The sequence below is a fragment of the Ischnura elegans genome, chromosome 6, assembly GCF_921293095.1.
Source record: "Ischnura elegans chromosome 6, ioIscEleg1.1, whole genome shotgun sequence".
NCBI classification, from domain to species: Eukaryota; Metazoa; Arthropoda; class Insecta; order Odonata; family Coenagrionidae; genus Ischnura; species Ischnura elegans.
Genome location: NC_060251.1, coordinates 955,112 through 970,220, shown reverse-complemented (window position 1 = coordinate 970,220; position 15,109 = coordinate 955,112). Strand labels below are relative to the sequence as shown.

At 40.1% G+C, this 15,109-nt stretch overlaps 1 long non-coding RNA gene across 1 annotated transcript; it reads right to left on the bottom strand.

Annotated features, from left to right (window-relative positions):
• Positions 1-697: 697 nt before the first annotated feature.
• Positions 698-1,297, bottom strand: LOC124160943. The gene is made up of 3 exons (XR_006865288.1): positions 1,259-1,297; positions 991-1,135; positions 698-888 (listed from the first exon to the last, which is right to left on the bottom strand). It is a non-coding gene; the product is annotated as an uncharacterized LOC124160943 (long non-coding RNA).
• Between the last annotated feature and the right edge of the window lie 13,812 nt (positions 1,298-15,109).

The window sequence follows — 15,109 nt, the reverse complement described above, 5'->3', positions numbered from 1 at the left end:
TCAGCTGAGCTTACCTCTGGTTTTATAAGTATAGAGGAGAGGAGATTGGCTATGGAGGAGAGATTAGTCCAAATTAAGGAGAAGAAGGTTAAAATCGAGGAGGAAAAACTCCAACTAAAAAAGGAAAAACTAGACACCTTAAAAAAAATCATGAAGCATATTTAGAAGAATACAGGAGGAGGACAGCTGCTCTAAAGGAAGCATCTGAGAAAATAACACAAATTCTCAACGATTTAAAACAGTTTTAATTGTAGAATGTTTAAAAGTATGTTTTTAAAATTTATTCTTAAATTCTTAACAATGTAGGTATTCTTTAAAGTGTGTTCATATTCAAACTTTCATTTTTACATTAAATTAATTGAAAAACCTAAAGCCTAATTTATTGCAACAAGATGTAAAAAAAATAAAAGTAAATAGAAAAATATATTCATCTAAAATGCTGGGCGATCAGTCGCCTCCTTATTGTGCTTCCATCCTCTGCAGGGATTATGTAAAAGTTATCATTTCGTTGCCCATTAATATCCTCCTCCAGTATTGCCTGTGGAAGAGGTACTCGGTAATACAGAGCCATATTGTGCAATACGGCATATCAATTAATGATTTGACCTGAAAGTAAATGATAGATCTAAGTTTTCCCATGTTGCAATTATATTTCCAACAATTATGTATTGTATCACAATAGAGATATCTAACCTGCTTTCTCTGGTGAATAGTGAAGGGTGCGATCACGTCGCAAACACCTAAACCATCCCTTCCACACTCCAATGCAGCGCTCCACACAATTCCTGGCTAGGATTATAGCAGCATTATATCGTGCCTCTGGACTCCCCTCCGGGGGATCATGTACGGGCGTCATTAGCCACGGCTCCTGGGGGTATCCAGAGTCCCCTATAACATTTGACATTCACAAGCATTATATTTCAATAATTAAAACAAATTGAACTCACAATGACCGGGGAAAATATAATAATTTTCATAGTGTGAACCAACCAATTAGCCAGCTGCTGGAACCACCTAGCCAGTATGTTGTTCTCATGTACTCCCGCAGCCGGGAGGTGCGCCATACGTGGGAGTCATGGGATCTCCCTCCATGTTGCGCATTTAATGCCAGAATTCTTAAATCATAATCACACACCTGTCAATAAACATATGGTAATCTGGGCTGTTGTATAAAGTTAGACATGTTATACATTTTTAAAGCTTCTCATTGGATATAATACATAAAACATTGGAGGAAACTATATCCATTCATACTCACTACTTGCACATTCTTGCTGTGAAAATGTTTTCTGTTGAGATAAATGTGCTCCCGGGCTGTATTAGGTGGGACTATGGCAATATGTGTCCCATCTAGGGCTCCTATAACCCCTGGTAAGTTGCTTTTTTCCATGAACCTTGAAAGTACATTTACAAAATTGTAACATGGAAATTTCATTTATATTAAAATGAAATTATTAATTTATGTTATTGTGAGGGCTTTGATGAAATCATATTAGTGAGATGGTTTAGTTCTCAGGATATATTAACGTATTGTATCTAGGTTTCAATAAATATGATCAATAAGTCAGCACTAACTTTAAGTTCAAATTCTTCTTCCAGAAAATCAAAATATTATAAGATAATTTATATTACCTTCTTTTTATTCGATCCCTTTCCCGGTCTGTTGTGGGAAATTTTATCCATTCATTCAATAAGAGGTTGCTTATTGCTCTCGTTACCACGTATATACTCTTGCAAACCTCCGTTTGGCTCATGCAATTTAAATAATCCTGGCCAATTCTCCGCTGATAGCTACCACTTGCACAAAAATTCAGACAGCATAGAATCTGAGGGAAATAAAATAAATGGTCACCACTTTTCTACACATTTCTTTGAAGATAATTAATTGTGACTGCATATGATTACTATACTCGTGTTGCTTGGCCTTACTTATATAAATTCATATCACTTTACACGCATATATATATATCCTCAACTCCCCTTAACCTTAGAATTAATAACCACAGAGCATCCTGCTCTTCCTCTGACTTTGCATCCTTCCCAGTGGCGAAACATGCGGCCACTCATCAGCGTCGATTCAATGATTGCTACAATGTTTCAGTTTTAGCCTCCCTTCCCCCCACAGACCACCCACTCAAACTTAATTCTATTGAATTAAGCTACATTTGGCTATTCAAAGCATTTCTTCCTCCCGGCTTAAACATCCACCGCTAATCCCTTAATTGCCTCAACCCACTTCTTTTCCCCCCCTCTTTGGACCCTACCTCCCCTCTATTTCCCCTTCCCTCAGCTATCCTTTACCCTCTACCTACAGTCTTTTACCTAACTCCGAGGAAGGTGGTAATGCCACCGAAAATTTAGTTATTTTGTGAGTGTGAGTTTCTATTCTTTATTGTGTGTTCTGATACTGCCCACCCTAGGGTTTTTTATGATATTTACCTCGCCGAGGAACCTTTCGAAGTGTATATATATATATATATATATATATATATATATATATATTTCAAATTCACATTCACACAGGTCGCCACAGGCGAATATACAATCATGATAACACATAATAGAAATTGAAAGAAAGAGATAGAAACATAAATGCAGGACGATGACACACTGTGGCGTGGAGATGGAATGAAGGACGAAAACACATGGAAAAAAGTTCACCTGAACCGTGAATCGAACCACAGACCTTCTGCTTTCCGGGCAGATGCTCAGACCACCGAGCTATCCAGGCTAATCTAATCTCCAGTGTTTTCGGCGGGGGTTTATACACCAAATCCCCCGAGGTCTAGCCCTATCATTTGGCCAAGAGATGGCTCTGGGCGTAGGTCCCGCCACGAACGAAGAATTCAACGCGGACAGAAGAAGAAATGGAATTAAAGATGGTCACAATCACACACACAGCAGGATAGATATAGAACATGCGTTTCGGGGAACGCTGATCCCAAGAAGAGGAATTACATTTGAGGAGCAGAAGGTCCGTGGTTCGATTCCCGGTTCAGGTGAACTTTTTTCCATGTGTTTTCGTCCTTCATTCCATCTCCACGCCACAGTGTGTCATCGTCCTGCATTTATGTTTCTATCTCTTTCTTTCAATTTCTATTATGTGTTATCATGATTGTATATTCGCCTGTGGCGACCTGTGTGAATGTGAATTTGAAATGTATATGACCTATATGGTTCGTTTCCTCTTCTTGGGATCAGCGTTCCCCGAAACGCATGTTCTATATCTATCCTGCTGTGTGTGTGATTGTGACCATCTTTAATTCCATTTCTTCTTCTGTCCGCGTTGAATTCTTCGTTCGTGGCGGGACCTACGCCCAGAGCCATCTCTTGGCCAAATGATAGGGCTAGACCTCGGGGGATTTGGTGTATAAACCCCCGCCGAAAACACTGGAGATTAGATTAGCCTGGATAGCTCGGTGGTCTGAGTATCTTGTGAGTGTTTCTTTTTTGTGTCTCTGTGTTTATCGATATTAACTTGTACTATTTATATTACGTGCCACGTGCATATTTTCCAAAACATTGTGTATATATATATGCGCAAATATGCATATAAATTCACAGGTAAGGAAAGAAAGGGAAAGGAACATGGAATAGAAAAAGGACAAGGACAACGGTGCTGTGGTAGATGGAAAAAGCCAGAAATCAGAGGGTAAAAATGCGGCCTGACTGGGACTGCAAGATATTCTCTCCACCCCCTGCCTCTTTTCTCCCCAAGCTTAAATTCCTACCGATTTTCCCCTCCACTACTTGTACTTCCACCAACATCATTTACCTTCGTGCGAAAAATCCACAGAGAAAAAATCATTCGCCTTGACCGGGATTCGAACCCGGATCCCTCGATTTCCGGAAATCGAGGGATCCGGGTTCGAATCCCGGTCAAGGCGAATGATTTTTTTTTTCTCTGTGGATTTTTCGCACGATTGTGCATTGCGGGTGACTCCCGTAAAAGTTATCACCGTGGCTAGTCCCGGTATACTTAAATTCATCATTTACCTTCTTCACTGTAATTTCTGCCCTGCTTTCTATATTGGCCAATGCACTACCCCTCTCAATCTCAGAATTAACAATCATCGCGCCTCCTGTTGTCCATCTTCCCCCCACTCCTCTCTACCAGTTCCTACACATTGTCTTTCACATGATTCCATTTTCAATCAATGCTACAAAGTATCCATTATTGCCTCCCTCCCTCCCACCGACTCCGCCCTCAACCTCCACACCCTCGAATTGGCTTGCATTTGGCACTTTCCAGCCAATAGCTTTCCAGATCTGAACGTCGCATCCTAACCCCTATTCCTAACTCCCCCTCCCCATAAACCTCTCCCCTTACCCCTCTTCTCCCTCTTCCAACCCTCTCCTTTCCTCACCATTCATACTTCAGCTGACGAAGAAGCATATATATATTGGAATAGAAAAAGGACAAGGACAACGGTGCTGTGGTAGGTGGAAAAAAGCCTGAAATCAGAGGGTAAAAATGCGGCCTGACTGGGACTCGAACCAAGAACCTCCTGGTTGCCGGCCAGGTGCTCTACCAGTTGCGCTACCTGGACGCTTAGATTTGCCATGATTTCGGCGGGGGTTTATACACAGGAAACTCCCTTTGCTTTGGCCCACAAGAGTAACCAATAGATGGCACTGGGGCAGCTCACCACTCACCAACGGAAGGAATGGACGAGGACACAAGGATGAAAGGAAAGGTACACACTCACACGATAGCAGGAAAGAGACAGGAACATGCGTTTCGGGGCACGCAGAGCCCAAGTGAAATAAGCCAATATGGCCGATACACTACTTCATTCATTCACACGACGCCGTAAGCGTAAACATACAAATAAATTCACAGCAACCAGTGCGATCTCTTACGGGGCTTCCGGGTAACTTGCACTCTCACGCCATCTGAGAGAAGTATTGAAGTTGTAGGGGAGGTGAGAGAGGGAGGGGGAAGTAGGGGAGGGTTTTCGTGGAACTCACGTGGTCCCAGCGCCGTTATAACCACGTGACCACGTTTTGAATCTGTTCTCATGGCAAGTTAGGAGCTCTCGTGATCCGTGTGATAAGTCTTTATTTTTATAAAGTGAAAATGAAGCACTACCGTAGTGTTTTGGAGTGTGGTGCCCATATTTCGGATGGGAGGTGGTGTACTGCCTTCTGCTTCGTATGTCAGTGTTAAAGCCAGTTCTCTGATTTATATTCAGTGCTCACGCGCCTGTTTATGCATTGGATTCACAACTGTCCTTTGCTGAAGTGTTTGTGTTGTGTTGAAGTGCCTCCGACTGTTGGTTTAATTGTCTTGCATGGTTATGCTGTGGTGTACTGCCTTTTGCTTCGTATGTTAATGTTAAAGGTAGTTATCTGATTGCTATTCAGTGCTCATGTTCCTATATTAATGCATTGCATTCACAACTGTCCTTTGCTGATAGTGTTGATTGCCTCTAACTGCGTGTTGGTTTAATTGTCTTGCTTGGTTATGCTGGGTTGTACTGCCATTGGCTTCATATGCAAGTGTTGCGGCGAGTTATCTGATAAGTATTCAGTGCTCACGTTCCTATTAATGCATTGCGTTCACAACTGTCCTTTGCTGATTGTGCTGAAGTGCCCCTGACTGTCAGTTGGTTTAATTTTCTTGTATGGTTATGCTGGGGTGTGCTGCCATTTGCTTCATATGCATGTGATAAGCAAGTTGTCTGATTGCTATTCGGTGCTCACGTTCCTATTAATACATTGCGTTCACAACTGTCCTTTGCTGATAGTGTTTAAGTGCCTCTGACTGCCTGTTGGTTTAATTGTCTTGCATGTTTATGCTGTGGTGTACTGCCTTTTGCTTCATATGCAAGTGTTGTGGCTAGTTATCTGATAACTATTCAGTGCTCACGTTCCTATTAATGCATTGCGTTCACAACTGTCCTTTGCTGATTGTGTTGATTGCCTCTAACTGCGTGTTGGTTTAATTGTCTTGCTTGGTTATGCTGGGTTGTACTGCCATTGGCTTCATATTCATTTGATAAGCAAGTTGTCACATTGCTATTCATTGCTCATGCCCATATTAATGCATTGCATTCACAACTGCCGTTTGCTCAATGTGTTCGAGTTAGCAATATTTCTTTCCTTATCCCTGAATGTGAGGTTATTTAAATGCCTTAGTATTTTTTCGTGCTTTATAAAATTGTTTCGAACGTAAGGCATTGAAGTGGTGATCTATTGTTTTTCAGTGATCTTTTTCAAATGTTAATGTTGCCTTGTTTTATAAATGTATTACTGTTTTTTATCAATAAAAATGACTTAATGTTTAATTACCATTGTTTTTTTTATTTAAAAGAAACAAAAAGTTTTGTTTTTCAGGAAATGCGAGTATTAATATTACTGTATATACTGGATGACATATTTGAATACCCAGTTTTGCCGCTAATTGTCAGTGCTGCCATCTATCGGCAGTCACGTACACTTTTTTCGGGCTGCCATCTATAAAAATCACTGTACTACGTCGAGTAAGGAAAAAGCGGGGGGTGGGTAGGGGAGGCAAGGTAACTCCTCTTAACATGGCAGTTCGCAAAGCCTGATTCACAGGTATGGAAAGAAAGGGATAGGAACATGGAATAGAAAAAGGACAAGGACAACGGTGCTGTGGTAGGTGGAAAAAAGCCTGAAATCAGAGGGTAAAAATGCGGCCTGACTGGGACTCGAACCCAGAACCTCCTGGTTGCCGGCCAGGTGCTCTACCAGTTTCGCTACCAGGACGCTTAGATTTGCCATGATTTCGGCGGGGGTTTATACACAGGAAACTCCCTTTGCTTTGGCCCACAAGAGTAACCAATATATATAAATCCCGCTATCATTTTGGCACCCGTTAATGAGCAAGTTGCATTCAATCTGGCGTCCGAGTGTAATTTGGCGGTCGTATACCGGACGCCGGATTACAAACGTGTAAAAATCGCTGGAATCGACTAATTACATCATGTAGACGCCATTTCCGAAAATTAGTATGGACGCCAATTTGTTAGCAATATGTGCAAATTTCGTATATTACATATTAGTTCGGCATAATTCCGGGCCGAGCGGCGCTGACCGCGGTGAATACCGTGCCCCCGAATATCTCCGTGCAGTCTTAGCAGCAAGTGGCGTCCACTGCTTGGCAACACCGCTCTGCCTGGTTCTGCAATGAATTTCTCTTGCCCAAGCGTCTTCGAGGAGTTTTGATCCCTCGGCGGACTGCGCGGAAGCCGAGTGCGCGTCACCCCGCGCTACCGCTCCAGTTTTTACTTGATTCAAAGTCAGTTTAAAGGACTTACGCTCTGGTAACTTCAATAACAACATAACTGCTATCAAGGTATTTTAATTGGCACTGAAATAATTCTTTGGGGGGATTTGAGTAAAATAAATAACGATTAGTGTATCAGGAAAGCCGTCTTTTCAGTATTTATATTTTGCGCAAAAAATCAAGAGAAATAATGAATGCGACTGATTTTACTATCGCCTAAAAGTATAACTGGATACCTATGTTCTTAATCATATAACCACTCGCATAATTTCTTGATTACAATAAAATAAAAGAAGGCCTAATAGCAGAGGGAGGAGGCAGGGCGGGAGAGACTCACGATCTGAAGGTCCCTGCATGTCGTATGAATCGAAAAACTAACGCTATATTTGTGGGAACGCAAAATAAGAGCGATTCTCACAATCAGACGAAGGGAAGGCAGGAAGCTTGAAAAAATAAATGAAAGTCAAAGCGCAAAGGAAGGGGGCAGGGGAGGCGTGACTCATGATTTTGAGGTTCCCGTATGTCGTATGCATCGAAAAAGCAACGCTATATTCGTGGGAACGTGAAATATGAGCGGTTCGCAGACTAAGGGAAGGCAGGACGATTAAAAAATAAAAGAAGGCCTAAGAGCAGAGGGAGGGGGCAGTAGAGGAGAGACTCAAGAGCTCGAGGTTTCCTTAGGTCATATGCGTCGAAAAACAAATGCTATATTCGTGGGAACGTGAAATATGAGCGCTTCCCAGACGAAAAGAAAGCAGGACGATTGAAAAAAATAAAGCCAAAAAGCGGGGGAAGGTGGCAGAGGAGGAGTGACTCGGGATCTCAAATCTATTTTTATTTCGTTGGAAGGGGGCGGAGCGGGAGGACGTGGGAGAAAATGTGGGTGCGTGGAAGGGGTTCCCCTAGACTGGTACAAAATATTTATTTTATTTTATGCAATGGTTTTGAGGTTTATTGGGTAATTCATGTCCATTATGTAAAAGTACCTACACATGATACTCTCGTGTTTTGAGTGAAAAGCAAATTAGGTGAATATCAATTTAAAAAAATAATGAAATACGAAATCACATTTAACACGTCGATATTAAAAATCATTAGTGATTCATTTTATTTATATGTCAGCGTCAGTAACATGGTCTGATTATGTAGCAATTCCATACGGCGCATCTACAGTTTTATCTACCACTCTAAAGGTTTGGGTGTTTGATGATTTTCGTCAGATATTCTGGAATTATACTCCAACGCAACCACTTGTAAGAGCTGTTTGTTCCTTAACTTACGTAGATAAACCAACGAAACTTGAAATTACAATCCATTAATCATAGAAACTTGTACCACTGATATTTTTGCTCCTGATACTTGTTCTGTAGGAAGAATAACCTCGTCACTAACGTCAGATTTTCTCTCTTAGCATTTGTATTTCGATAGAAAATAATTGGCGAGAATTTCAAACATTCGCTTTTCTCATTGTAACAATGGTAGTAGATCTACTAGCCAAAGTAATTCCGGGGTGGCTGTGAACCGAAGTGCTTTCTTTCTTGGGGCATTGGTTCTTAGTCCGTTTACTAACTCATTCTTTGGAATAGTTAAGCATTTCTTCCCACGGCTCCGCAACCCTTTGGCCAAGACTAACGCATCATATACATACGAGAACGAAATTTATTCAGCTGGAAATAGATATATATTTTGAAAAGGAATAGCCTCATTCCCTGAGGATCTCATCCGCATTTGATGATGTGTCTTATTTTATTTTAAGAAAATGGATTATTTGGAAATTCAAGCTGTTTTTTCTAGAGCATGGTACCCCAAAAATACTATTAATCTCACTTATAGCGGATTGAATTTATTGTCGAATTTAATGAATTTGTTGTGTACAAAAAGAACAAATTAGCAACATTTCACTCGTAATAATGAAAGTACTTTCGAAGATGGAAGTTAAATTAGTTTTTAATTGGTTTAAGATTCTAAAGGTATACTTCTACATAGGCCTGAAAAATTCGGAAAGAATAATTTTATTACGCACGTACGGCAAATTTGATTCATTTATTATCACTATTACCATCAGGTATTATCACCAAACTTAAAAATAAAGTATTTTTTATCACATCGTGATTTTAACTATAATCAATGTTGAAAAATTCATATAAAATAAGAGAAAGGGAAAAGTTAAACAATAGATTGAACTTGGGGAAAATGGGATAACATTGTCACTTTAATCCTGCTAATAGTTCGAGTTTCAAAAATTCTTATTGACCAGGTTATACGATTGAGGTTTCGATGGCATTTAAAATACTTCTTTTCTACTCCTAGCCGGCCTACCGAACTAATTTATCTCGTCACCCTAACAAAATGACAATAGTTAATTTAGATCATCAATTAAGCGTGGAGCTAGTGGAAATGAGTTTTTAGAAAGTAATACGGTTTGAGACGTAATTTTTCCGTCATAGGTTATCGGGCGATTGACTTCCAGTTACAGGTCTACGCTCAAGCCTTCAAGGTCATCGGTATTCACGAGGGAGAAATGGAGTGGTCCCCTCTTTCCTTATGAATAGCATCAAAACATAGAGGGGTCCGCTAGGGAGTCTCAAACACAATGGCTTCATTCCCTTCCAGCAGTAGTAGGCACTCTGCGTCTCAGGAATACAGTGCAGCAGTAGAAAGTGATTTTGATAGAGCCATACGGAGTAAAAGCCAAGAGAACAAAGGCAAAAAATTGGAATTCGGGTAGAAAAATCAAGAAGATATCAAGGAACACCATAAACCTAAAAGATAAATTGAAAGAGGTAAATTGCTTTGAAAATGGAGCACGTGAAAGCGATATTGCGCGGAAGGTTAAACTCACGATGTCTTATTCTGAATAAAGACGAAGTTAAAACATTAGTGACCTCAGCCGCACCCACTTTAACCAAGCGCTCAGCACATACGGAAAGTTCATTTTGAATTATTACGACAAGGCAAGGTTGGTAATCGCTCCGAGACATTTAGTGAAAACTCCGGTTGGATTCAGTGTTTTACACGGCAAGCAGGTATTTTCAGTGCGGCAATATCAGGTGAATCTGCGAGTGATGATTGCGGAGTCGCCGGAATATTTTCTGATGAACTCCAAGCTGTGATTGAAAGTGGCTCCTTTCTCCATCAACCAGTTTTTAGTGCTGACGAGACGATATTGTTTCGGAAACGAATGCAATCTCGTTCATTCATTTTCAGGGAAGGAAAACTGGGTCAGATTTCAAGGCATTTATGGACTATTTCACTTAGCTGCTAATGCCTAATGGGACTTCAAATTAAAGCCAGCTCTGATTTTACATTCACAAACTCCGCGAGCAATAAAAAGGTATTCAACTCAGCAATAGCCTGGTATTTGGATGAGCGAAAAATGGGCCTAGATGAGGCTGTAATTGTTTCTATGTTGGTTTGAAAATTTGTCAACTGCCGGCAATGCGTTATGAACCCCTGAGATAGCAGAGGTTAGCCCACCCGAACAACAGGAGGGAATTTCTAAAGCTCGTACGAATTTTTTTTTACGTGAACAAAAGTCTTTAAATGCATGCCTATTATCTTTAAAGCTGTTTTAAATTATAAATTTTTTTATGAAAAAGGTTTTCTAAGGCTATCAATAGGAATATATATGGTTTAGAGGAAATTCAATACCCTACGCCTATGCCTCCAGAAACGCATCCCCATCCTCCCATTGTTAAAACGCTCTCATGTAACGCAATTTCGTATAGTGCAAAGATCCCAAGGAACGCATCCCTTGCGATTTACGAGGCATGGGTGTACTGAAGGTTATTTTCGTTTCCTTAGCAGGTAAGGTTTAAAAATCACTACAACACAATAATCTGTCTTGCACAAATTTCAAAAATATCACTCAGCCACTTCCTTACCAAAAGAAATGCTCTTACAAGCAGTTGATGAACTGTACCCCTTTTCCCTCTCCTTTTTCAACGATTTTCGCCAATATATTAGTTGAATGCGATTTGTTCAATTTTTTTGCTAATGATGTCCAAAGCCAATTTTTCCATAACGTTTATTGCGTTGACAAATTCTTTTTCCTCAGCAGCAGAGAAACAGGAAGTCAAACCCCATCACCCTTACTTGGGCGTTGAGACGTGTGTCATTTCCCCAGGGTTCCAGAGACATGTCGTTGTACAGTACTCCTAGGAATGCGGTAAAACAAGGCTGCCCACGAAAAGTTTTGTTCCCAATTTTACATCATTTAAAGAATTTTCAAGGTCTTCAATTGAGTAGGTTAGTCCAGCGCCCTCCTGAGTTTTCCTTGTACTTACCGCCATTATCTAAAGCTGAGCAAAAAGGTTACGTTGAAGGAATATTTAAGCTATTGATTAGTGAGGTTAATTTATATAATAAGTATCTCCATGTCATTTTCATTCATATTAACTATTGGGGTAACTTGGTCCATGATGCACCAGTTACTCCAGGTATTACAAATTTTTGAGGTAACTGGAACACCCCTATTACAAAACCCACAGAAAGTATAAGAGTACAAAGTACGAAGAAAACCAGAAAATCTAACAGAGACAACAGGTCGTTGCTATGAAAAATCTCCACACTAAAATTCCACACCAGCCCAAAATCGCAAATAGTTGCAAATGAGGTCATTTTTTTTCAATGATCAAAAGAATAAGTAGGAGTGCCAACCTGATAAACTTAAAACTACCATAAATACGCAAATAATCTACCCATGACCCAGTTACCCCGAAGCACCTTTTATCCTGAACAATGCATAACATTTTTGGCGTTTCGTTACTTTCTTTTTTTCTTACATAGGAGGCCTTCTGCTTCCTGCCTTCTTAAATGGTTACATCTGATATAACCATTGATATAAATGATACATGTGGCAAATTTAATTTTAGAAAAATACCTAGTAAAGTCAAAAAGTCGTTTAATGTAATGAAAGAGTTATTTCAAAAAGCGCTGGATACTGTCGAATATATTAAATAATTACTAGCAAGACCCCCATAGGAGTAGCAAATTCCAGCTGGAGATAGTAAAAAGTAAATAAAATTAGTAAAATACAGCTTGTGAAAGGCGTTAATTCACTCTAGCTATAGCGGAATATAAATAAATAGTTGTTTTTTCACATATAAGAATTATTTTTACTCGTCCCACTGAATGGATAACCATGAAGGCAATGTCGCAAAACAAAATCAAAGGCACCACGCTAAAAATGCAAAAGCACTTTCAAAAGATAGAAGCAGAATCATCATTTACACGTGAATATAATCGCTTAAAATATTGTAGCCACAAAAACGTTCTTTGGGTACGTCTGGGACATTTCCCAACGCCCAGGATACGATAAAGTCTATCTTTACGAAAAGAGCAAACATGGTAAAAAGCCGTCGACGCTGATATGCCAACGCACGCAGCCATTGGAATAGCTATCCGTGAACATGAAATTATTGGAATCAGCCAGCAAAATGAGCGATTTATGAAATTTGCTTTCATTTAAATGTAATAGGATATTTAAGGCCGCTTTATAGGAGGTACTTCCTCGCGACTCCGATGGATTAATATAAGAACGAGACATCAACGAGCCGCGACATACCTTTTTTGATAAACACTTGTACCTTGTAAATGGGAGATGGAGTTTGTTCTAGCCTCTATGCTAACAAATACGCATCGTTCAAGATAGTGAAGCCATTATTTTTTCGGGGTATAATCGTACGACCTGTCAGAAGGATGCTATCAAAATTTTCTTTCATGATAGCTTTCACTTACTCCGATGACTTTCCAAAAATTGAAATTCAATACTCAGTATTAACACAGGTAATAATATATCGGAGACCAAATGAAAACGGACAAATCCGAATTTAAAACTATGCCTAATTAAAAATACTCCTGCAAGCATTCCAAAACCGAAGATTTGACTGCATTACTTCCCTAGAGGGGAAATGACGAAACACTTTCACTATATAATTTCCATCCAATAGAGAGGTATTAAATGGTCAGAGAATGGGAAAGCGGTTGCAACAAAACGAAGAAGGAAACGAAGGGGAAACATCTGGAGACTAACGTAGCATTGCTGAAGGATAATCTGACAGATGGGGGGACAACATCTGGAGAAATTGTTCTAGCCTTCCATTATCGTGAGAAATCACGGAATCTTTTGAAAGAACTTCGCATAAGTACACTCAATTATATAATAATTTCATTTAAATTGACGTTCAATCGACACTGCCCTCATTTTAGCCTCACGTATTCACTCTTCACTCATTATCTGGAGATTTCTCTCGCAATTTCCTCAAATTTCCTTATTCAATCGTTCAAATGGAATTATTGTTGAGTTGATTTATAATTAGTAATCGACAGTACTAACACAGACTCATGTAAAATCCCTTTTCAGGAATTTATGAGGACCTAATTACCCCCTATTCTGTAATTTTGAGGGCCGTATCGAGTGGATTTAAAGTAAATGATACGGTTTTCTCAGCTTGTTGTCTGAAAACAGCTACATTCTTAGCTAAAATTCTATTTTTATCTTGATATTTCCGTACCAGAAGGTCTATTTGCCCCTGGCGAGTTTGCTTCCCGCATCACTTTTGCCTATTTTTAATTGATATTGTCATCCTAAACAAGATTGTGGCATACATCATCCTAAATAAGTTTCATTGCATCCTTACAACACACCGTTGTTAAAAACCTTCCTTAATTTAATAATACTTAAGACTGCCGATTTTTGGCAAGCTTTTTTCGATGTTAGCCCACTGTGCGTCGTGTCCTTGGCTTTATAAAAACCAAGGGTTTTGATATGCTTCTTCCTAAATGGATTTTCATTAATTCATTGTAATGCCTAAATTTGGCTAACTTTTAGAATCCTAGTTTCACGAAGTTCACTCCTATGATGACTTTAATCTTTTTTTACAGTGATATTACGTTTAGTTAACAGTAGTTAATAGTCGATTTTTACCATGGGTCAAAGAACCTGAATCAAATTTTGTGTGAAAAACGAAATTAAGTGCGCGGATGCATTCCGAATGTTGACTGTGGCATACGGAGAAGCTACCTTGGACCGAAGCAACCGAAGCAACGTTTATCGGTGGTACAAAATGTTCTCAGAAGGCCGAGAAGATGTGAACGACGAAGAGCGTGCCGGACGCCCGAGCACTTCAACAACAGACGAAAAAATTAATGATGTGGAGAAAATGGTATTGGCCAATCGTCGAATCACCGTTAGAGAAGTTGCTGAGGACCTAATCATTGATAAAAATCGATTGGCTCGTGCCATTCGATTTTTATCAATGATTTGGGCATGGGACGGGTCGGGTTGGGTTGGGTTTGGGTCCGCGACGACCCAAATTTGCTGCAGAGGGTCATAACTGGTGACGAATCGTGGGTTTATGGTTATGACGTGGAAACCAAAGCTCAATCATCTCAATGGAAGCTGCCGCACGAACCAAGACCGAAAAAAGCGCGCCAAGTTCGGTCGAATGTGAAAGTTTTGCTGACAGTTTTCTTCGATTGCAGGGGCGTGGTGCATCATGAGTTCTTGCCACAGGGTAGAACGGTCAATAAGAAATATTACCTGCAAGTTATGCGCAATTTGCGCGAAGCAATCCGCCAGAAACGCCCGGATTTGTGGAAGAACAAAAATTGGCTTTTGCACCACGATAACGCCCCTGCTCACACATCGTTGCTTGTGCGCGACTTTTTGGCCAAAAACAACACACTAATGATGCCGCAGCCACCGTATTCCCCAGATCTGGCCCCCTGTGACTTTTTCTTGTTCCCTAAACTGAAGAGACCCATGAAAGGACGACGTTACGCTACGATTGACGAGATAAAGACGGCATCGAAGGAGGAGCTGAACAAGATAAAAAAAAATGATTTTTTGAA